This window comes from Marmota monax, unplaced genomic scaffold (genome assembly GCF_021218885.2).
Source record: "Marmota monax isolate L192 unplaced genomic scaffold, Marmota_monax_Labrador192_F-V1.1 WCK01_AAM20220418_F8-fsc00095, whole genome shotgun sequence".
NCBI lineage: Eukaryota > Metazoa > Chordata > Mammalia > Rodentia > Sciuridae > Marmota > Marmota monax.
In genome coordinates, this window is record NW_026695244.1 from 6,834,211 (window position 1) to 6,857,665 (window position 23,455).

At 38.0% G+C, this 23,455-nt stretch overlaps 1 protein-coding gene across 1 annotated transcript in view; it reads right to left on the bottom strand.

Moving 5' to 3' along the window:
- The window catches only part of CUNH2orf80 (chromosome unknown C2orf80 homolog), a 69,975-nt gene extending 46,960 nt beyond the window's left edge, over nucleotides 1–23,015 (bottom strand). Inside the window, exon 1 of the mRNA XM_058578207.1 lies at nucleotides 22,895–23,015. The gene's annotated coding sequence lies outside the window, so the exon portion shown is untranslated. The remainder of the gene's footprint in view (nucleotides 1–22,894) is intronic.
- Nucleotides 23,016–23,455: the final 440 nt, after the last annotated feature.

Consider the following 23,455-nt stretch of genomic DNA (forward strand, 5'->3'; position numbering starts at 1 on the left):
CCCTCATTGTCCCCTCTTTAAACACATAGCTTGAAATTTTTAGGAAAAATGTGGAATAAATTTGACCTAATAAACCTCTTCCAAATATTAACAAAGATGAGCTAACAAGATAAAAATAAAAAGAGAAGTTTTCATTAGTCCTAAAACCAGGAAATGGTTCCAATGTCATTTCATAAATGTTGAATATTTCCCAGATACAGAACAGCTTGACCCAGCTGAAAGAAAATATCTATAATCAACTTTAGCATACTGTTTTGAGCACTTGACAATAATTAACAAAGGTTATCCAAAGATCTGAGCAATAAAATAAGCAAGATTGAGCTTCGTGTTCTCACAATTTTTAGATCATCCCCCATTCCAGTAAATTCAACCACCCCATCTTCCTGAAATATTCATATTCTGAAAACAAGGTTTTTACAATATTCCCCAAGCAAAGTTACACTATAACATGGAACATGCTTTGTAAAACAACACACTTCAGCTCTCTCCCCCTGCTGCTACTTTTTCTTACCTTTTACCTTCAGTTGAAAATCACCAATTTGATTAATAGTTGTATATTGAACTCTGAAAGCAGAGGGTACACCTCCTTCTCCAGCTCCATGAAACTTTTAATGAAATTATGGAGTTAAGAAAGAAAAGAATTTGAATTTTCTTCTTTATTTTGGTTACATTCCCCAGTCGTTGGTCCCTTCCCTCTCCCCTTCCTGCTCAGGATCTAGTTTAAGTATTAGCTAAATGGTTTGAAGATTTCAGAAATCCACTAAGACTTCTATGATGGGCTTGGTTTTTAAATGTAACTTGGGTTTCCATGGGCATATCAAGCTAAGGGCAGAGTTTACAGCAGTGTTTCAATAATAATAAGCAATATTAATATTCTGATTCTTTTCATTTGTATTATAAAATTGTTAAATTATTTGATCAAATTATTAAATTATTTGAATAAAGTTACTTCCATCATGAATGGTGTTTTCTTTGTATGAACTCTCTAGAGACCTCTGGATTCGTCTAATGTAGAAAGGTCACAGGGGTGATAGAGAAAGTTCATTGTTTAGCCTGTAATCCCAGCAGCTCGGGAAGCTGAGGCAGAAGGATTGCAAGTTCAAAGCCAAAACCAACCTCATCATTTTAGAAAAGGCCCTAAACTACTTAGTAAGACCCTGTCTCAAAATTTAAAATCAAAAGGCTGGGGGTGTTGCTCAGTGGTTAAGCACCCCTGGGTTCAATCCCTACTATCAAAAAAGAAGAAGAAGAAGGAGAAGGAGAAGGAGAAGGAGAAAGAAAAGAAAAAGAAAGTTCATTGTTTATGTTGGTGTTAAAACTTTTGACCTATTACTTATTCTTGGCATATTTTCCATATACTCTCGTACAAACATAAGCATAAAATTTATGTACTGTTAAAATTATTAAAACATACAGCATTTTTCTCCACACAACTCCTAGTTTCAGATTTTTTTTTCCTAGTGGAATTTCATTTTATTTTATTTATTGTTTTATTTTCCCCCATTTCTATTGAGGTATGATTAACAAATAAAAAATTTATGTATATAAGGGATATACAATATATTCTGATACACATATGCACTGTGAGATGACCACAATCAAGCTGATTAACATATCCATCACCTTATAAAGATACCTTTGTGTGTATAAGAATATTTAAGATCTCTTAGCAAAGTTCAGTTGCCCAATACCATATTATTAACTATAGTCACTGTGTGGTACATTGACTCTCCAGAATGTATTCATCCTGTGTAACTGAAACTCTGTGCCCTTTAAGCAAGGCTTTCCTACTTCCCCCAGCCCCTGGTAACCACCCTTCTACTCTCTACATATGTGAGTTCAACTCTACAAGATTCCACATATAAGTGAGATCATGAAGTAATTGTCTTTCTGTGCCTGGCTTATTTTCCTTAGCATAATGTCTTCTGTGTTCATCTATGTTGTTACAAATGATAGAGTTTCCTTCTTTTAAAGGTTGAATAAATTATATACATCTATATTATATATAAGTATATGTCATATGTGTGTGTGTTCACATTTTCTTTATCCATTCATCCATGGACGGTCACTCAGGTTTTCCCATCCCTTGGCTACTGTGAACAATGTTGCAGTGAACATGGAGTATAGATATCTCTTCAACATACTGATTTTAATTTTTTGGATTGCCGAGTAGTGGAATTGCACATGATAGTTCTGTTTTTAATTATTTCAGGAAACTCCACAGTTTCCCATAATTATTCTGTCAATTAACATTCCCACCAATAGTGTGCAAGGATTCCTTTTACTCTTCTTTCTCTCCAACACTTATATTTTGTCTTTTTGATAATTGCTATTCCAAAATTTCCTTGATATTAATGATACTGAACATTTTTTCATATACCTGTTGGTCATTTGTAGGTCTTCTTTTGAGAAAAGTCCTTTGCCATTTCTCAATGTGTTCTGTGTTTTCTTGCTATTGAGTTGAGTTCCTTATATAGTTTGGATATAGACTTTATTTGATATCTGATTTGAAAATACTTTCTCCCTGGGTTTTCTCTTCACTCTGTTGATTGTACTGTTTGCTGTGCAAAAGCTGTTCTTCTTTTTGCTCAAGATTGCTTGGCTATTTTGGAGGTCTTTTGTGATAACATATAAATTTTAGTATTATTTTTGTATTTATGCAATCCTATTTGTCTATTTTTGCATTCATTTACTGTGCTTTTGGAATCATATCTAAAAAATCATCACCCAGACTAAGATTGAGAACATTTTTCCTATGCTTTCTTCTAGAAGTTTTACATTTTGGTCTTATATTCAGATCTTTAATACATTTTGATTTGTTTCACATTTTTTAATATGGTGTGAGTTAAGTTTCCATCCAATTTTATTGTTTTGTGATTGAAATCTAGTTTTATGTAGCTATCCAGTTTTCAAAACCATTTCTTGAAGATAAGGTTCTTTCTTCACTGGGTATTCTTGGTGCCTATATCAAAGATCCCCTTTGCTATAAATAAGTAGATGAGTTTCTGTGTTCTGTATTTGTTGTCATATAACTATTCAGAGTAGCCTTTTAAGATCCTTCACATTTCCGTGGTGCTTGTTGTAAACTCTTCTTTCATCTACAAGTTTATTTATTTGAGTCTTTATTTTTTCCTTAGATGTTTTATTTGTCTTTTCAAAAAACCAGCTGTTAGTTTCCTTGATCTTTTCTATTTTTTTTCTTTAGTCTTTATTTATAGTTCTATTGGACTACATGTCTGTCCTTATTTTCCTACCACCATACTGTTTTTTAAAAAATTAATATAGCTTTGTAGCCTATTTGAAATCAGATAATGCGAATTCCAGCTTTCTTCTTTTTGCTCAAGATTGCTTGGCTATTTTGGAGGTCTTTTGTGATAACATATAAATTTTAGTATTATTTTTGTATTTATGTGTATTTATGTATTTATGTATTATTGTGATTTTATTAGGAATTACACTTTTATCCTTTGTTCTGTTAATGTGGTGTACTATATGGGTTGATTTTCATGTATTGGATCATCTTGCATCCCAGGGGTTAATATTCCTGGATCATGGTGTGGTGCATGATCTCCCTTAGTGTGCTGTCAAATTCAGTCTACTAGTATTTTGTTGAGGATTTTTGACAATATGTTCATGAAGAATATTGACCCATAATTTTCTTGCTTATAGAGTCCCTGTCTGGTTTTGGTATCAGGGTGATACTGTTCTCACAGAAGAAGTTTGGAAGTGTTCATTCCTTCTCAATTTTTAGGAAATGTTTGAAAAGAATTGATGTTTTAATAAGCTTTCTTCACAGCTATGACTAAAGAACCCAACCAAAACAATTGTGGAGGAGGAAAGTTTACTTAAGGGCTCATGGTTTCAGAGCTCTTAGTCCATAGAAGGCTGGCTCCATTCCTTGTGGGCTCAAGGTGAGGCAGAACATTGCTTGGCTCAAGAGTGTGGCAGAGGGAAGCAGCTCACCTGATGACCAGAAAGCAGAGAGAGACAGGTCTCCACTTGCTGGATACAAATATATATGCCAAAACCACACCCCTAATTCTCAACTCCTCTAGCCATATCCTACCACTTCAGTTACCACTCAGTTAATCCCTATCAGGAGATTAATTCACCAATTGGGTTAAGACAATCACAACCCAGTAATTTCTCCTCTGACCTGTCTTGCATTGTCTTACATGTGAGCTTTTGGGGGATACCTCATATCCAAAACCATAACAATTGGCATTAATTTCTCTTTAAATATTTGATAGAATTAAAAAATGAAGCATCAGATCCTGGGATTTCTTTGTTGAGAGATTTTTGATTACTGATTCAATCTCCTTATTCATTTTTGGTCTGTTAATATATTCTATTTCTTCATGATACAGTCTTGGTAGGTTGTATATTTGTAGGAATTTATCCATTTCTGCCAGGTAATTTAATTTGTTGGCATATAACTATTCAGAGTAGCCTTTTAAGATCCTTCACATTCCTGTGGTGCTTGTTGTAAAGTCTTCTTTCATCTACAAGTTTATTTATTTGAGTCTTTCTTTTTTCCTTAGCTGGTTTAGCTAAAAGTTTGTCAGTTTTATTTGTCTTTTCAAAAAACCAGCTCTTAGTTTCCTTGATCTTTTCTGTTATTTTTTTAGTCTTTATTTCTCCTATTTCTTCTCTTATTTCCTTCCTTCTGTTAACTTTGGGTTTATTCTTCTCTCTGTAGTTTCTTGAGATATAAAATTAGGTTGCTTATTTGAGATCATTCTTTTTCCTTAATGCAGGTTTTATCACTATAAATGTCCCTCTTAGAACTGCTTTTGCTGCAGACTCTAAGTTTTGGTATTACACTCCAGTTCTTAATACAGAGTTGAGTAAGGCTTTGTTTTCCATAAAGCCCTCCCCAGAAGCTCAGAAAGTTCCATGTGGTCCTCCCAGCCATCTTGATAGTTTTGCTCTCCCAGCTGCCCTCATGCTCCCAATCCCTGCACCCATCACTGCCAAGAATTCCACCCCCACCACCATCAATCCGTGTGGCTTGGGACTTGGGCCACTCTCCGTTTCTTGGGACCACTTCTTAACATCAATCCCATCTCATGACCCAGTCTTGTGCAGTCACCCCTCTTAGGTGTGGAGGACCCTCTCTCACACACCCAGATTCATTCCTCTGTACAGCTTATAATGCTCTGTGGTTGCTGCCCTTGGTGAATCACTGATTCTAAGGATTTAGGTTTTGTTTGTTGGCTTGTATTTCAAACAGCCTTCTTTCTCTCTCACGCCTTGACTGCACTGTTCTCACCAATCACTCCCCTCTCCTTTGTTGACTCTGCAGTGTCCTTGAACCAAGCAAGCTTAAGCGGTTTTACTTGTCCCACAGGGTAAATTCTTTCTGTGATTCTCCTCCATTCCTGAAGGAGCTAGATTCTAGAATCCTGAGCAAATATGCTTAGGAAAAGCTACACATCTGAATTGGCATCAGACACAATTTGAAGTTTCTTTCTGAAATCCCTGTTTTTTTAAAAAATTTTATTTATTTACTCTAATTTGTTATACATGACAGTAGAATGCATTTTAATTCATAGTACACATATAGAGCACAATTTGTCTTATCTCTGGTTGATCACAAGGTTTTTTCACACCATTCGTGCCTTAGGGTACTTAGGGTAATGATGTCTATCTCATTCCACCATCTTTCTTTTTTTTTTTTATATTTATTTTTTCATTTTCAGCGGACACAACATCTTTGTATGTGGTGCTGAAGATCAAACCCGGGCCGCACGCATGCCAGGTAAGCGCGCTACCACTTGAGCCACATCCCCAGCCCTCCACCATCTTTCTTATCTCCATGTCCCTCTCTTTTCCTCCCTCCCCTTTGCCCTATCTAAAGCTCCTCCATTCCTCCCATTCTCCCCCCCCCCCATCCTCATTATGTATGGATCAGCATCCACATATCAGAGAAAACATTTGGCCTTTGGTGTTTGGGGATTGATTGGCTTACTTCACTTCAGATAATATTCTCCAACTCCATCCATTTGCCTGCAAATGGCATGATTTTATTTTCTTTTAATACTGTGTAATAGTCCACTGTGTATAGATACAACAATTTGAAATTCCTGTTTTATAAAGGAGGGCTTTGTAGATAAGCAAACAAGATGTAAGGAGAATATTCAAAGTAGTTATATTTTTTCCTTTTTACATTTATTTTTAAAAGTAATTAATGAAAACGATACAAATAATGCCCAAATACATGCTTTTAAAAAACTCAACATTTTGGTGTATTGAGTAATATTATAGTCTCTCTATTCCCCAGCAAACATCCTGCTCTAGTTAGAAGTAGTATTAGCATTAAATATTTATCACTCAGAACATGACACTAAACTTTTATATACATACATGTATATATAAAAAGCTCAGGAAGTTGTTTTTTTTTTTTTTTTTTTTCAGTGCTGGGGGTCAAAACTAGGGCCTCCTGCATGCTAAGCAAGTGCTCTACCACTGAACTACATCCCAACTATTTTAATGTAATAGGATTATAGTAATGTTCTGTGCAGTTCTCCTGTCCTTAAAAATATGTCTTATCAAGTTCTCTTTATTGTAACATAAATCTACCTCATTCTTTTTAACTTTGGTGAATATTTCTTAGTATGAGCATACCATAATATATTTTAACTGTTTCTTTATCAAGAGATATTAAGGTTGTTTATAGTCGTTTGCTACAATAAACAATTCTACAGTGACAATTTTGCATAAATGCATATTTGCTTTGTGCAGAAGTCCAAGATGTTCTTAAGGTTGATTTCTTGTAGCAGAATTGCTGAATCAAGGGAAGAATGCATTTAAATATTTGTACAAGCTGTGAGAGAGGCTGTATTGATATCTCTTTCCCAACAGTGCAGTTGTTAGAGGCTATGAAGTCATTCTCCCTGTGCAACTGGGGCCTCACCAGGATGTGCATGAGCAGCCAAGGAATGGTTTCAGCCTAATTTATTTTTAGAGTACATACACTGGACCCTTCTGCAATTGAAAACAGACCTTTGATTCCTGAGTTGCAGATTCTGACCCAGAAGGAGAATGATATGCACTCCTTGTGCATTGTGGTTCCTGAGGTAAACATTTTCTTTTACACTATGGGGTGTCTTTCATAATTCTGTATTATTAATAATAATTATTGGTTTGTTGCAGTACTGTGGATTGAACCCAGAGCTTTGTGCATGCTATGCAAGCCATCTACCCCAGATCTGCAATCCCAGCCTTTTAAATTTTATTTTGAGACTTACTAAGTTGACCAGACTGGCCTTGATCTTGCAATCTTCCTGCCTCAGCTTCCCAAGCAGCTGGGATTACAGGTGTGTGCCACTGAGACTTGCTATTAATAACACTTTCAAGGCATATTTTCTAGCCTCATCAGGAGTTTGTGTGTGATTATAGTGTGGCTACAGCTGGTAGTTCAGCTAAAACTATTTGACCTGTACGGTACTGGGAAAACCTTTCTTCTCTTCATTAAAGAATAAGGAGAAACTTAAACCATTTTATAAAAACCTCAAAATCATTCTCTTTGGCTTTAACAAAGGAAATGACATAGGGAAAGAGACTTGTTTAAACTTTTAACTTATCTCCAGTGAATAGCTTCATTATTGTTCAGTTTTTAAAGAATAAATCTATAGTTCATATTCTGTTGCTGCTAAATGGCTCTGATTATACTATCCTCTCTTGTCACTAGTATAACCACAGCTCTCAACTTTGCAGGACTCTTCTCCATGGCTTTCTTGAACTGGGGAATTAAAATGCCATAGTCTTTAGGACATGTTTAGATAATTTATAATAATAAACTATCTTAAGTGGGAGCAAGCCATGAAAATGAACATTTGATCTCTATATTATGTACAGTTGAATCGTACCTTGATCTGAATGTTTGTCTCTCCAAATTCATTCGTAAAAACCTAGTCACCAATGTGATGGTGTTAGGAGGTGGAACCTTTGGAAGATGATTAGGCCTCTTTTTTCTAAAAGAGGCCCCAGAAAGTGTTTCCCCCCTCCAATAATGTGAGGATACAGATAGCAGGTGCCATCTTGCTGACACCTTGATTTTGGACTTCCAAGTCTAGAAGTGTAAGAAAAAAATTTCTGTTGTCTGTTAGCTGCACAGTTCATGGTATTTTGTTATGACAGCTTAAAACGACTAAGACAAGTGGTAACAGGGATGGAGGAGGAGGCTAAAAAACATATTTGGAATTTTAGATATATTTTAGATTTAGAAGCCAAGGGTGAAGCAGCAAACATACCAACAATTTAAGAGAATTAACTAGAGGACATCATCTTGGTGAGCTCTTGTTAGATGCCTTATGTATATATTACTTCTAATCCCCATGACAACCTATGTAGGAATACCATTTCTTCATTTTAAGATGTGGAGAGTGAGACTCAAAAAGTCTGTATTGCATACCCAGACCCTTGTGACTAGTAAGTAAGGTTTCAAACCTGTTTGTCTTTTTAAATAAAAATTTTATTCGTTCTTTGTAGATCTACAAGACAGTAGAGTGTATTTTGACACATAAAACCTGTTTGTCTTGTTTCAAAATCTTTGCTGTTCTCACCATGGACTACTTTGTGCCAGTGAAATTTGAATTTCACATGAACAAAAATTCAGGTTTTAAAGGGTTAAATGTAAACACTTAACATGTAAACCCACATATTCCAGGGGTATGTAATTGCACTAAAAAAAATATTGATCATTTCTCAGAAATTCAAATTTTACTGGATGCCCTGTATTTTAGTTTGTTAAATCTGGCAAACCAAGACTCCCTAGCGTATTAGAATCAAGAGTAGACTTGAGGCAGGAGAAAGACTAGAAATCGCCCTCCTTAATCTCCATTGTTCTTTTCTTTCTCTCAGTGCTTCCTTTACATCTCTTCCCCTCAGTGAGCATCACCCATAGCTGGTGATATCTTCACCTACACCCTGGGTGTTTTTTGAGTGTGTGTGATGCTGGCAATCCAACCCAGGGCCTCATTCATATTAGGCAAGCACCCCACCCCGACCTCACCCCAAACCCTATACCCTAGATTTTGATAACAGTGTTTAGAGAGAATGTTACTGTTCTCAGAAACCTGTTCCCTAAATCAACCGGCCTAGTGAAGGCTCATTGAATCCACTGTTATTTTCATTTAAACGCCCAAGTTAAAGATTGCCAATCTCTGTTTTAGGTAATACAAAAGAGATGTCAGTCAGGATCAAGTTGTCAGATTTTTAGCTTAGAAGATACCAAAGCTATCCTGCGGAGAAGATAAGTGGAGGAGAGCAGTTGTGCCCAATCATGATTTGATCCAGAGCTGTTCTCAGGATTGCAAATCTACCAGTTCCTGTGACCACCTGAGAAGCTCAGTCTGGTTCTCTGCAGGATTCAAAGATAATGTCCTGCTCTTGAGGCATTTATAACATAAGATAAAGGTGCTAAAAGACAGAGAAACGTGTGGAAATGGTGCCTTTACGAAGTTTGAGGACATTCGTGGACACCAAGTTGAGTGTCCTGACACACCAAGACTGGGACATCTTTAAATTGCAGCTCTGGATGTATAAGAAATGATGAACCCATATATAAGTCCAAAAATATAATACAGTTGTCAAAGTCGTGAAGCCATTTCTGTTTGGCATTAACCTCAGGATTAAAGAGACACCTTTGTGATTACCTGGCCAGCTTGTCTTCTGGCTGCTCTTAGCCTTGGAGCAGCCAAGGCCTATGAGGTCCCAGGAACTGTGTATCTACTTACTGTGTCTTCGCGGTAATGAAGGGTGTTGCTGTAACTGTGGCACAGTGGACTAAGGGAGTTGGTGTCCAGCCAGTACTTAGGGCCAATCTTTAGAAAACTTGTGAAACAGGAAGTTGTTCTTTAACATTGTCTTTTTCTCATGCCTGTCCTCTCTCTCTCTCTCTCTCTCTCCAAGGGCTCAGAATAGCTGTAACGTCTCTCTCTACTTCCTTCTAGATACCCAGCTAAGTGAGAGCTTGTCACAGAAGGCAATGTCATTCTATCCTCTAACAGGGACTCTTAGAAGACTAAAAGTTTTTGCAAACCACACAGAGGCCTCTTCAATGGTGAAATTTTCAATCCCACGATGCCAATATTGGCAACCTGTGTGCCATCCTCTGAGTCACTTTTGCTGATATCAAAAACAGCAGTAAAAGTCCTAGGTGCCAAGAATGCAGCTATGCTCCACAAAGACATTTTGTCCTCCTTTCAGTATTCCTGCCAGAGCTGGTGATAACATAGCCAGCAATGTCAATGGTATTAAAATCTGCAGTGACATCCTTTGGATGTGCTTAAAGAGTTCTAAAAGTCTTGAGAAGGTGAATAACTCTAATAAGTTTACCTCTTTAGTTTTTTGAGTCTGTACATCTTTGCTGCCTGAAAATCAATCAGTAGACGCAATACTTCCTGAGTTATGATACAAGTGGTGAATTCATAACTGGTGAATGAATTTTGGCATATGGGATGCTTATAAAGAAGTCTGGAAATGAAATGAAAAATGATTTGACAATCTTGTGTAATTGATTGATAATAGCAAGATATTTGGGGTTTTCTAGATTTATTTTCTAGTGATGGAATTAATGCATATTTATTAGAACATAGAAATTACAAAGAAAAGATATATCAAAGAAAACTTTTTGCTCTTTTAAACCCTTTGTTTGGAAGCATAGAACAACCATCCAAATGCCTTCCATACCTGTATACTCAACCTAGTTAATATTATAGAACAAATAAAAAAGAAAACAATATGTGTAAATGATGGAATAATCTTCTAAATAAAAGGAGAGTTTGGTTCCTTTTTTCTTTAATGGTGTGAGTAAATTTTCATCAAAAAACACTCTTATCATTTGAATAGAGGAGAATCTCAACATCTGGAAAAATGAAATTTAGAAGTTATAATTGGCATATGATGTAACTTTGACCACTGCCCTCCTGAGACAATTGTTTTCCTCAAATTAACAATCTTGGCATAGTAATAACCTCATCACTGGTAAACCTCTATACTTTGGAAGTACTAGTTCAGGAAATAAAGATGGGACTGAATTTCAAATGATTTCAGTCATCACTTTGAAAATGCCATGCCAAACAATAGCTAAAGAAGCTTGCATCTCTAGAGGAAATAGCCAGGCCACCGAAGGTTTCTTTTTCCCTGTCCTTCTAATTGCCCTTGTATTTTCCATTGGACAGTGTCACATACAATGAGCCTTCCTGGCTTTGCTCTTTCGTGGGTGGGTGTTAAACCCAACACCATCTTCCTATTTTGCTTCTGCCAGGTGCCTTTTTGGCTTTTAGTACTGCTCCAAGACAGATGGGGTTCCTGGAGAGCCACAGCAAACGCAGTGATCAGGATGACGAATCCAAAGAATGTGGCCAGAGGAAAGAAATCCTGGGCTGGAGAAAGGCTGTCCCCAGATAGGAGAAGGTCCCAGAAAAGTTGTTTGAAATTAAATGCTTCATTATGATAAGTAAAATAAGCCAAACTCAGAAAAGTCAAAGGTTATATATTTTCTCTCATACGTGGAAGCTGAAGAGAAAAAAGGAAGGTGTGTGTCGGTGGGGTGGAGGAACCTCATGAAACTAGGAGACCACGAGGAGGGAGGCAGGGAGGGAGAGAGAAGGTACAGGGGAATGAAACTGACCAAATTATATTGTTACGTTGTGTGCAGGTACAAATACGTAACGACCAATTCTACTATTATGTATGATCATTATGCACAAACAAAAAAGATCTCCAAAATAAATAGATAAATAAATAAGAAAATGCCATGCAGTCCCATCAACAGACCCCAAAGGAAATTATATGATTTACCTAAATATGTGTGCAACAATGGCAGCATTAAAAATAATGCTGTTATTCATAATTTCTCTAGGTGATTATTTGAATAACTTACTACAACGTACTCCTTCAGATTTTTTTGTTGTTTTAATTACCGTATTAATCAGTTTTGCAACACTGTAACCAAACAAACACCCCACACAGAAAAATTATAAAGAAAAGGAGGTTTAGTTAGCTCATAGTTTTGGAGGTTTAAAGTCCAAGATTGGGTGGGGAGGAGCCAATGGTTTAGCCCCTTCCTGGTGAGGACTGTGCCCAGCACAGCAGCACAGCATGGTGTGTGTGTGTGTGTGTGTGTGTGTGTAAGTCAGAGAGAGAGAGAGAGGTACCTGAGTTCCACAGTGTCCTCTGAGGACATGCCCCAAAGATCTAAGTACCTCCCACTAGCCACCCACCCCACCCCAAGTTTCTACCTCCTTTCAACAATGCCATCCTGGGACCAAGACTCGAATCATGACGGACCCTTGGGGGTCCCTAAGATCACACTCAAACCATAACAATCACATTGCTTAATTTTCTACATAAACCTACTTTATTTCATTTTTGAATTATTTTTCTGATTAAAACACGCAGCTAATTTGGAAAGCAGTATGGAGATTCCTTGGAAAACTGGGTATGGAACCACCATTAGACCCTATTATTCCTCTTCTTGGACTATACCCAAAGGACTTAAAAATAGCATACTACAGGGACACAGCCACATCAATGTTTATAGCAGCACAATTCACAATAGCTAAACTGTGGAGCCAACTTAGATGTCCTTCAGTGGATGAATGGATTAAAAAATGTGGCATATATATATACACAATGGAATTTTACTCAGCGTTAAAAAAGAACAAAACCATGGCATTTTCAGGAAAACTGATGGCCTTAGAGAAGATAATGTTAAGTGAAGTCAGCCAACCCCCCAAAAACAAATACTGAATGTTTTCTCTGATATAAGGAGGTTGACTATAGTGGGATTGGGAGGAAGAGCATGGGAGGAATAGATGAATTCTAGATAGGGAAGAAGGGTGGGAGGGAAAGGGAGGGGGTAGGGGATTAGCAAGGAAGGAGGGATGTGATGGACATCATTATTCAAAGAACATGTATGAAGACATGAATTGGGTGTCAACATACTTTATATACAAACAGAGATACAAAAATTGTGGTATATATGTGTAGTAAGAATTGTAATGCAAAAAAAAAAAAAGGATAGCGTTACCTTAGATTAGGTAGAGGGAAGTGAAAGAAGGGGAAGGCAGGGGATGTGGGGATAAGAAAGATAGTAGAATGAAACAGACATTATTACTTTATGTGCGTATGTGACTATATGACCAATGTGATTCTACAATATGTATAATCAGAAAAAATGAGAAATTATATCCCTTCTATGCATGATATGTCAAAGTATATAAGTGCATTCTACTGTCATGTATAACTAATTAAAACAAAAAATTTAAAAAAAAACATGCAGGACATTCTATCTGATCAAATGCCATCTCCTGGAATATACTGCTGTGGCCCCTTGGCTTTTTGCTGAGCCCCCTTGGGGCTCTCCTGAGCACCTGATCTGAAACAGCCACCACAGGCTTTCCCTGCATCTTTGTGACCAACTGATTTTTGTCATCAGTATCTGGGTCTTTTGCTGGAATATATGCCCATGAACAAGGGGACCCTATTGCTCTTGTTCTATGCTATTTCTATGAGACCTAGAACAAAGCCTGACACATGCTAACTTCTCAATGAATGAATTTCTGTTTTACACCAGTACCTCATTGTTTGCTGAACATTTAGCAACTGCTAGTTCTTCTTCTTCCACCAAATTTTCTTGACCATTCTTGCACGGTTTTCTTTTCCGAAACAGATTTTAACTTTTTTCTAATCCCCCTCCACCAATCCCATTTGCATTCTGACTGAAAATGCATTACACTTTTAAATTTGTGACCACTTGACACAGTTTTAATAAGTGGCTCCACATTTGCGTACTCTACTACCATATCTTTCTATTCGTTAAAAAAAATTTTTTTTTCCTTTCGACTCTGAGCTAAAAAAATTTCCTAATTTGTTATTGTAAAATGAATGGCACTAAAATGATTGAGTAATTTTAATCTATACGAGACTAATACATTCAGGATCGGAAGTCTGGACTCTTAGGTACTGCTTCCAATTGAACTGCAGCTTGTGTGGCTTTAGGATGCTCTCCAAGGGTGATCAGGGACCAGACTGCCTAGTTCATTACCAGGGGTTAGGAAGGCGGGATAGCGGAAGTGGAGGAAGTTGTGTCTACAATATTTGGATAAGTTCTAAGTGACCATTATCTTCTCCAAGAACAGATGAAATAGTACCATCAGGCCTACAATTCTTCTTCAGCAGTTTTAAAATCTGAAAAGTTCTAAAGGTAGAAATTCTTTCTTTTTCTTTAAAACCTGATCTACACTGACACAAGGCTATAGTCCTTATGTGTCCCATTCAGTGAGAAGATTCATTTTTGACTGTGAAAATATCCATGTATTTGAATACAGGGAAATGTTCCTGCTCCAGATTCTTCTGAAAGGGTTTGTAATATGTAGAAAAGATTCATTTTTTTCCTTTCACCCATCGGAAATCTGACTAAGATTTCAGTTAAAGATTGTGGAACCCATGCATTACTAGATTGCTGTGTCTTAAACATCTAGGATTTTGTTTTTTAAAAGCACAATTTCTAGGAATGGCTATGCTTGGCTGTGAAATGAAAGATTTTATTAAATGAATATCCTTCAGTATGGAGTTTGTTAGAGTCAATGAACTAAGTCATTTTCTGAACACAGGCTCTAATTTTTGAGTGCTGATAGCTGCTAAAATCCATCTTTTTGTATAAAATAAATGCAACCCCAGCCTATTCAGGCTCCACAGTTTCTCTTAGAATTTATACTGCATTCTGAACAATGCGTTTACGGGGCCCCTTTTGAGAGTGGGATCCTATAAAGAACTTCATTCAGAAAGAAATGATAAATACTCCACTGTAAATCTCTTCATCACAGAATCTAGAATAAAAGAACACAGTATTTTAACCAGTATAACATAGTACTACTATGCAGATTAATCTGAGGGAAAATTCAAGGAAGTTAGTGAAAGTTGTTTTTTTTTTCTCATCATTTCTCATTCTTTAAGTTTCTGATGAAAGAGTCTCTAACTTATTATTACTTGATTGTTTTGTTTTTGTTTTTGTTTCTATTTGCAGCACTACAGATTGAACCTAAGGTGCTGTAAAGTGAGCTATATTCCCAATCCCCTTTTTATTTTCTGTTTTGAGACAGGGAGGGTCTTACTTAGTTTCCCAGTCTGGTCTTGAATTTAGGATTCTCCTGCACAGCCTTCTGAACAGCTGGGAAGCGGGATTATAGGTGTGTGCCACTGCACCTGACTAAATTTGACTTTTTTCTTTTCTTTTTTTTTATTTTGATTTGTTATATATGATAACAGAATGTATTACAATTCATATTACACATATAGAGCACAATTTTTCATATCTCTGGTTGTACACAAAGAAGAGTCACATTGTTCTTGTCTTCTTACATGTATTTAGGTAATGATGACCTAGATAGGGTGAAGAGGAAAAGTGAAGGGAGGGGCCATGGGGTAGGAAAGATGGTGGAATGCGATAGTCATTACTTCCCTAAATTTGTCTTTTTATAACCATCTTTGAACAGGGCTTAGTCTCATTCTTGACCAAGTTCTAACTTGGTGAAAGGGTGGGGGCAGGGGGCCAGGGAGTTGTCAGTTAGTTTAAGAGTACTTTGTCTTTTTCAGACAGACTGATGCAGCTCAGTGAGGAGCACGAGCCCTGAAATAACAGTCACAGATTCTTATTCTAGGCCCACCTTTTAGCACCCTATGGTGGGCAGAGGGAGCTCAACCACTTCTTTATTCAGCACAGAAGTGTCCTGCCGCAATCTGGCTGGGCAAAATAACTGGGGGGGTGGGGTGACAAGCAACTTGTGAAGGTTGATACAACGGGAGCCGCTTTATTACGGGACAGTAGAGGTATATATACTTAACTAATTACACACAGCTTAACTTAATTAACATCATCTAGATACAGCAGTCAGTCATTAAGGAATCCTCATCATCTTAATGACTCACTGGCGTTACTTCACAAACCACTCTTCCTGGCAAAGTGCCAGGCGCCATTTTGACTTGATTGTGGCCCTCAACAGTGTCCCTAAGTGGAAAAGATTCCACTGTTTCCAATTATTTCCCTTGTTTCCACTGTTTCCCTTGAGACCTTCAGATAGGCAAGTGGCCTGTCTCCCTGGTTCTTTATCTGTACATCATGGGTAATAGCTGAAGTTAGGCTTGCCTAAACTTTCAGGATCTACTTTCAGTTTTCATTTGATATGATCAAACATGCTGGGTTTTAAGGAAATGCTAGCAAACCCTCTTTTGTCTATATGGTTGCAAAGACACCGTTTTGGTGAGTTACTTGTGCATAAAAACTTTTCTTCTGTGTAGACAATGTGGAGATTTCTTTGTGGCTTTTAACATTTCTCAGTTCTGAGAAAACACTGTCAGAATGCTTATGGAAGATAAATAAACACTAGAGAAACAAGTGAAAGTGCAGGTTTAGAAGTGTCAGATTACAGAAAACTCACTCCTGCATAGCATAAGACTGCCAATTTTTCATTTTTGTCTGTCCTGGGATAGTAACATGATATCCTAGGAATTTGGTTATTTTCCACACTGGACCTCCCATTTCATGGGGTTCAGAATAAGCTCCACTTTGATATTTCCTCAGGCATTTCATTTTAAACAAAGCCCAAGCTGAAATCATCATCACCCTCTAAAATTACGTGTGTGTGTGTGTGTGTGTGTGTGTGTGTTCATTGTGTGGCACCACAGCTTACTCAGTTGCTTCAACCTAGAGATTTGGGGATCTTCTTTAATTCCTAACTCTATCTCAACTCCCTCATCTAGTTCCAAATCTCGGGAGCTTTGCTTTCTCTTTCCTTTCATCCCCCACTGCCATTAATATAGTTTTGGACCTCCTTTCCTTCTGTTTTTGCAACAGTCTCCTCATTGGACTTACTGACCCTAATATGGCTCAGTCATCTCTTATCCTCTTGCACCTACTCTTTATTAAATAAATTTAAAAAATTCAACAATACTTGTTAAAGCATGGTCAGGAAGACTTTATCCTGGACCACTTCAACAGATACAGGGAGCACTGCAATCAGGTCTAGCAATGATTGGAGAAGATTGGGCTCAGCCCCAAATATAGCATGGGCAACTGGGAATTTATAGCCAAAGAAAAGACTGGGGTTAGTGGGTGGAGAATTTTTAAAAGGAAACCTCAGAGGTAAGGGGATTGTGGCTAAACTGACTTAAGAGGATTCTTGTTGAAGGCAGGCCAGTGTGATCAGACAATCCCTAGGGGAAGATGGAGGATGAGGAATCTGATGGTAAATTGAGGAGGAAGACATATTGAGGTTGGGGGATTCTTGCTAAATTGACTTATCAGGGTTCTTGCTAAAGCCACATTTTACAAGGATGGGCACATATGGGTCTAGTAGAAGATTTAGAAAGCTGACTAAAAGTTGGTCAAGCAGAGAATCTTTTGTCACCTTGTAAAACAATTTGTTCTCTATACTGCTGTTAGAGCAAAGTTTCCAGTATGATCAATATATGATCAATCATATACTTCCTTAATGAACACATACTTCCTTAATGGTTTAGATTTGCTGTCGAAAAAGACTCAGTTCCCTGCTGTGCTGCTTGTATAAATTGTGCCCTGCTCTGGGCCCAGTTTAAGGGAACGGCTTCATCTGCTGAGGGGATTATAGTGGGTTGTATTGTAATCTCCCCAAACTCAAGTGCAAATTATATCTTCTGATACCTGTGAATGGGGCTTATTTAGTCAAAGGATCTTTACAGATGAAATTATGAAAAGGGCCTCTAAGTGAGATCATTCTAGATTCATGAGGGTGGTCCTAATCCAATGACAAGTCTATTTATAAAAAAAGAAGAAGTACAGACAGGGAAGAGAAAAACACTGAATATTTCTTCATGTAAAGAAGGAGGCGAAGCCCTGGAAAGCCAGAAGCCAGAAGAGAAACAGCAAGTTGATTCTCCCTTAGCCCTTCCGGAAGGAACGAGTTCTGCTGACATCTCAATTTCAGACTGGTGGCTTACAGAATTTTTCCTTTATTTTGATCCACCAAGTTTATAGTAATTTGTTATAGCAGCCCTGGAAAATGAATACAGCTTCCTTTTCTTTGGGGGTGGGAAAAAGGAAACATTTTCTCTACATTACACAGAAATCTTTGCAGAGCTAGCTGTGGCTCTGAGCCCTCCATTATGTGACTGCTGCCCATGCCCAGGATCACTGGTTGGCATTGCTCCCTCTATTCCCTGGGCTAAGTCCCGTTTTCCAGGACTTAAAATGCAGCTCAGGAAATGTATTCTTTGGGACGCCTTTCCTAAAAGCCATTTCCCTGCCCCTAGTCTAGGTTTTGCCTCCCGTGCTTTGTCATGGATTTATGGCATTATGTCGTGTCCTCTGCTTACTTCATGGCTTCTCATAAAGTCTTTGAAGTTCCTGGGGTGGGGGGGGGTATGAATGTTTCTAGCACCTGGAAAAGTTCTTGGCTTATGGTAGGCACTGAAATGTTTATGGAATCAATGGGGGAAAGTGGTAAGTGGCAGAGCTGTCAAAAATCATTGTGTGGGTTGAGTACTAGAGAGCATAACCAAGGCCAGGCCATGATATCTGGTTCTATCTGCCCAGAGAAAGATTGTCTTTTTCTAATTCACACAAATGTGCCATTGGCTAGTGATGACCTTGGGGTTGGCAGGAGTGACCTATTTGTGTTTAGTAGAAATGTTGTGCTTCCAGAATTTTTCTAGAAAACCTATCTGGCAGAAGATAGGACTATTTGGGTTGTCTAGGATAAAAGTGTGGTTCCAATTTTAGTGAGTAAGGAGCACTTCCTCGGTGGTCGACATTCACAGAGTACATCCAGTAAGCAGGAAGTTTGGAATCAGAAGTTCTGTAGAATAGAAAATGAATTGTATCTGTCTTTTTGACTTCCAGGCTACTCACTTGTTTCTTCCTATCATTTGCCCTCAATAAACATGTAGGATTTTGATCTTGCCAAGCCTTTATGTCCTCAAATTCTTTACTTAAAAAATTAGTACTTGCTTGGTGTGGTGGTGCACATCTGTAATCCCAGTAGCTTGGGAGGCTGAGGCAGGAGGATTGTGAGTTCAAAGCCAGCCTTAGCAAAAGTGAGGCTCTAAGTAACTCAGAGAGACCCTGTCTCTAAATAAAATGCCAAATAGGGCTGGGGATGTGGCTCAGTGATTGAATGCCCCTGAGTTCAATCCTCCGTATCATCTCCCACCAAAAAAAAAAAAAAAAAAAAATTAGTGCTGTACATTTAGCATGTTTATATACCTTATTTCTTAATGAAGTTCTCAGTGATTTTATTCCCACTGGGATAGGAAGATTGCACAAGTTGACACTGTAAAAATAAGGACTCTGTCTGTGGTAGATCATAATGTGGTAGATCATCATCACAACAGTTCTCCTTCAGCTTTTCTTACAAACTGACATTGACACTACTGTCATCAAGGTGGGGAGGGGCTTGTGTTCCCTTCTCTTGAAAATTCACAGGTCTGTTTTATGAAAGTGAAATTGTGTGACTTGCAAAGCTAGGACTTAAAAGGTGATATGTGGGATATTATTTATCAGTAAAAGGAACTATTGACACTTGTGTAGTTGGGCGGATTCCAAAGGCTTAGTGAAAAAAAGCCTATCTCAAAAGGTCATGTACTGTATGCTTCCATTTATTCAACACTCTTGAAATGACAAAACCATAGGAATGGAGGGCAGATTAGTGATTGCCAGTGTACAGGTATGGGGACAGGCAGGGGTGGATATGACTATGAAGGGTCAGCATCAGGACTCCAACTAAGTGCCTGTAAAATCTGGCATAACAGATTATCATCCAGCCTGTCCCACTGGTGGGCAAGTGGTACTCTTTCCCCCATTGGCAGTACATTTGCCCTCTGTGTCTTCGTCCTGTGCTCTGACATTTCATGCCGAAAGCAGGCCTGTAAATCCTTGTGGAAATGCTTTTTCCCTTTTCTATATAGTTCTTCAAATATTCTAGCACGCTTTCATGGCCAAAGGTGAGCCTTATCTATTCTGTTTTGTCAAAAATTTGCCTGGGCTAGAGTATAGCTCTAGAGTGAGTGCCCTGCATTCAGAGGGTTCTTGTTGAATAGCCATCACAAAAAAAAGAAAAGAAAAAGAAAGGAAGAAAAAAGGAAAAATAATAAGAAAGAAAGAAATTACCCAAACCTGTTATCTTTTTTGGTTTGTTAGTATCTTCCTTTAAAACTAGTCCCAGTACCAAATGTATGTTTCAAATAGATATGGAATGTGTAATAATAATTATCAAATTGAATTAAAATGAGATAGAGTTAGGATACTAGCAACTAGCAGGACATTCTTTTTTTGTTTGTACTGGGGATTGATTAAACTCAGGGGCACTCAGCCACTGAGCCACATCCCCAACCCTATTTTTTATTTAGAGACAGGGTCTCGCTGAGTTGCTTAGTGCCTTGCTTTTGCTGAGGCTGGTTTTGAATTGACAATCCTCCTGTCTCAGCCTCCCCAGCCACTGGGATTATAGGCATATGCCACCATGCCTGGCACCATTCTCTCTCTCTCTCTCTCTCTCTTTTTGGTACTGGGGAAATCTCCAGTACCACCACCAGCACACAAAAAAGAAGAGAAAAGAAAAAAAAAAAGACAAAAAACAAACCCCAAACTGGCAAAACAGAATAGGTTCTGTCATTTTGCAAATGTTAATTTCCTAGTTATGATATTATTTTATAAAAACAGAAGATCTCATCATTGGGAGGAGCCAAGTGAAGAGTACATTGAATTCCATTGCTATATTTGTAACTCCTGGTTAGCCTATAATACTTCAAAGTTTAAGAAATAAGGAAGGCAACACAGCTTTTACCTGTCCCATTGGGATGCTGGCTTTTAGAGACTAGCATCAATCCTGTGGGGAAGTTCAGGCCACATAGACCATAAGTAGGGTTCTGAATGAGCAGCCCATCTAAGGTCCCAGCCACAGCCACCATCTAACTTCAAGTCCATGGAAGACCCTAAGTGAGAATTGCCTCCCTGAGCCCAGTCAACCCCCAGAACCAGTGGAGGTAATAAGAAAGTGATTATTGTTGTAAGCCACTACATTTTGAGATAATTTATTTTGCCATAAAGGATGAACAGAATACCATAAATATCACCTGGACATCTCTGTACCTCAACTTTTAAAATTTATGAAGTGAAGTACCACACAAGTTTACTATAAGCATGAAATAAATAACCAAGTAAAGAACCTAAGGAGTGATTAAATGAGATTTATAAATGAGATAATAAATTATTAATTAATAAATATCGTTATCCTAGGGTATTCAATGTATAAAAAAAGGACAAGAAAGATATGAAATAGCTCACATAACTTAAGTCAATACCAAATGACACTGAATGACTTTTTGCTTTTTGTCCCCAGAGATTGAAACTACGCCACAAGAACTTGGCAACAGAATGGATTCTATCTTGGGCACATCCTTAGATGACCTCTATCTCTTGGTTTGTGTGTACTGTAAACATACATTCTAAATATAAATGATGGTTCTATTGAGATGTCCACTCCTTCTCAAACCCAGAGGTAGTAACTTTTTTTTTTTCTTTATCAGTAAAGGCCTGTAGAGTCAAAAGCACCTGTGATTGCTAATATGCCCCTGGGGTCAAAGGATATTCTTTCATGGGGATAATCTATTGCCTTTGCTTTTTGGAATCCCATTATTGTAATACATAGCATTATAAAAGGTCTTAATTCTCTTTTTCCAATGTATCATAATGTGTTAAATCAAGGTATTTTTAAAGGTTCATTTTTACTACAATCATTTATGGAAAAAAATTATAATTACCGTAATTTCCATTATGCTTTTACTTCCTGAAAAAATAGTTATTGTCAGTGTCTTTATCAGTAAGATCAGCAGACAGCCTTTGGAGGGAAGGAAAGGTAGAATTAATGAAGAGCTAGGGATCCAGAGACCACCCTCAGGGCTGGTGCCTGGTCAGAAATCAAGAATGGCCCATTTCCCCTAAAGATGCTGACTATGGCTGTCTGGAAGGGCAGGCATGCACATTTGCTATAGAAGCCCTCAGGCAGCATTTGGAAAAGTACTTAAAATTTCAGACTCTGGAAAATACCAAATCATTAACTATTAGATTCTGGCCTATGCCCCTGGTCTGTTATGTTTTTTGGAGATTGACTGGGAATCTAGATTCACCATGGCTGACTCAGCTCAAGCCAATCTTGCCAGTAATATTTAATCCCTAGACAGAAAGAAACAGAGAGAAAATTGATAATTGGCGTCTGGACAGGGGGAAAGTTAAAGAGGGATGCTAGGGAAAGCAGAGATCTAAATACACACACACACACACACACACACACGGCAATAAACTGAGCACATTAGAGCTTCCTGCTTTATCTAATTTGTTATATTTCCTGATTTATTTGTGGTTAATGGCCACATGCAAAGTGGCTTTGGATGTGAATAAGCATTTTACCCAGAAGATTCTAGGGAAGATGTCACAGACTTGCCTGAAGACTACAACAAATATCTTGGCAGCTGTGAACCCAAAACTCCTGACTTAACAAATGATTCTGTTTTAACAAAGGATCACAGCAAGCCTTGGCGCTCCCCTGAACTCACTAGTGGAATTCTTAAAGGAATAACAATGACACCAAGCCCAGATTAACCATTTGAGGTTCTGAAATGGAAGAAAAGCAGTCGAAATCAATAGCTTAGAAGAGTGGGCCTAAGAAAAAAGTCTTCTACAAACAGAAAGTTGCTGATGTTAGCAAGGAACAAATTAATGATACAGTTTATTGGATGGCCTTAGATTATATGCAATAGAGAGATTCCTGCAATTCATCATCATCATTGTGTTTGTCTGCTTCACTGTGACCAAAATACCTGACAAGAACAATTTACAGGAGGGAACGTTTACCTTGGGTTCACAGTTCAGAGGTTTAATTCCGGGGTGGGCAGATCCCATGGTTCTGGGCCTGAAGCTTAGGCAGAACTTGCTGGTGGAAGGGCATGGCAGGGGAAACTGCTCAGCTCAAGGCAGCAGGGAAAGAGAGCGAGGTTAGGGTGCCAGGAACAAGATATATAATCCCCAAGGGCACACCTCCAGTAACCTACTTCCTCCAGCCACACCTCACCTGCCTACAGTTACCACCCAGTAATCCATTCAAATTATTCATCCATCAAATGGATTAATCCACTGACTAGGTTACAGCCCTCAAAATCTAATCATTTACCTCTGAACATTCTTACATTTTCTCAGAAGGAACCTATTGGGGGACACCTCATATTCCAGTCATAATAATCATCTTCTTTTTAAAACAGCTGATATTAGCCCATCAGGACTTTATGAAAATTTATTACATCTGGTAGCTTCACCTTTCATGGTTCTCAAACTTTACCTTTCCTAAAAATCACTTGGGGATCTTGTTAAACTGGTGATTCCTGGTGCTCTGCCCTCAGAGGGATTTAGTAGGTGGAA